This window comes from Aplysia californica, unplaced genomic scaffold, assembly GCF_000002075.1.
Source record: "Aplysia californica isolate F4 #8 unplaced genomic scaffold, AplCal3.0 scaffold01376, whole genome shotgun sequence".
Lineage (NCBI taxonomy): Eukaryota > Metazoa > Mollusca > Gastropoda > Aplysiida > Aplysiidae > Aplysia > Aplysia californica.
The window spans coordinates 15897-17774 of record NW_004798646.1 but is presented as its reverse complement, the minus strand read 5'-3'; positions in this window follow the sequence as shown (position 1 = coordinate 17774).

Genomic DNA, 1878 nt, shown 5'->3' with positions numbered 1-1878 from the left:
AGAGAGAGAGAGAGAGAGAGAGAGAGAGAGAGAGAGAGAGAGAGTGAGATAGAGAGGGGGGAGAGAAAGGGAGAAGGGAGAGAGAAATACGTTTATCCAGTCAAACTAAAAATTCCTTGTTGTCGTAACGGAAGCCATATCTACCGCCGAATTGCCCTTTTGGCGGACAGAAGTCTGATGACTTTTAAAGAAATCGCTGGACACATACCAAGGAAGAATATTTATAAGTCAAGGCCGCATGGCGTCAACATTTCTATGACATTCAGCGAAAGACGGTCGGTCAATGAAAAAAGGGAAGACAGTATATTTAACTAGGATAGACATATTATAAGCCAATTGCTGACTGCCTGAGTGCAGATTTTATCAAGGGACAACCACAGCATAAATAGATAGGTTGTCTGTCTATAGTTCGTGCGCCCCTTGTCAACAGAACGAGACGAAGACTAGTACCTCAATTAGGTTCCGACCTGTCCCCGGGGTTTTATGCACCCGGCATCATTTTGCAAAATTTGATCAATTTTTGCATAATTTCTGATTATTTTCCTTTACCATTCTTTTTAAAAATTAACAAAATCGCATAATTTCACATTTTGGGGCCCAGTTTGTATTATTTCAGACTTTATTTAGCATAAAACCACGGGAACAGGTCCCGACACATTCATGTGATATTTGGCGAGAAACGAAAACACCCCATCTCCACTGAGAAATTGACAGGCTGAAAAGAATTGATGAAATAGAGAAATGTCGTTTGTAACAAAGCACTCAGCCCTATGGACAGATATAATAACATGGGCGAGTTAACAACGGGTTTGACATTTGGGAAGGAAAACTCGAGAGATGAAAAACTTAGACCAGAACTAAAAGAGCAAATAGAAGTCATGACAACTGAGTGGGATAAAGAGAAATAAGCACCCACACACAAACAAAAACACACACACGCACGTGCTGTACACATATCGTTGATAAACTGTTATAGTTGTATGCATATTATGTTGATGTGTTCCGGAGTCATATTATATCGTTGATAAAGTGTTATAGTTGTATGCATAATATGTTGATGTGTTCCGGAGTCACATTCGTTGATAAACTGTTATAGTTGTATGCATAATATGTTGATGTGTTCCGGAGTCATATATCTGTGCTGCACACATATTGTTGATAAACTGTTATAGTTGTATGCATATTATGTTGATGTGTTCCGGAGTCACATATCGTTGATAAACTGTTGTACGCATGTGTTGACGTGTGTACTAGTATGGAGCGTGCTTTTGTAAGTATATATCCAAATGGGGATAAATTAAAGTGGTCTATTTTATCTTTCTTAACAACAACAATAATAATCGCTATCCCAGCAGACCCTAGAACACGACCTGGAATCATTCTCAGCTTTCCATTTCTATAATTACCAATCAAATAACAAGAAACACATCACGTGACACACAATCATGCGGTTTTATTTCAGCGATCGTAGCAAAAAAGATCAACAAAGTGATACAGTCTACTGCTCTTGCAAAATCATCCCTCATCTCTCTCTCTCTCTCTCTCTCTCTCTCTCTCTCTCTCTCTCTCTCTCTCAATGGTTTCAATAATTCATAAAAAATTGAACAGAGAAAAAAATCTGAAACAAAACTAGGTTGAAAACCGCCAAGTATCAGCATAAAATACGAATAAATGCTATAAAGAGAATATCAAAACACGTTCTTACCTAGAGTGTACTATGTTATTATTATGGTGATATTGTCTAGAATTTATGCAGAACTTCGTGTGATTATAGCTCAAATGTTTTAAATATTTTCGTGTCAAGAAAAGCCCCAACAACTAACTGCTTGGCAAAGTGCAAAACATTCGGGGTCATTGTGGGAATTGGGGGAGTGGGGA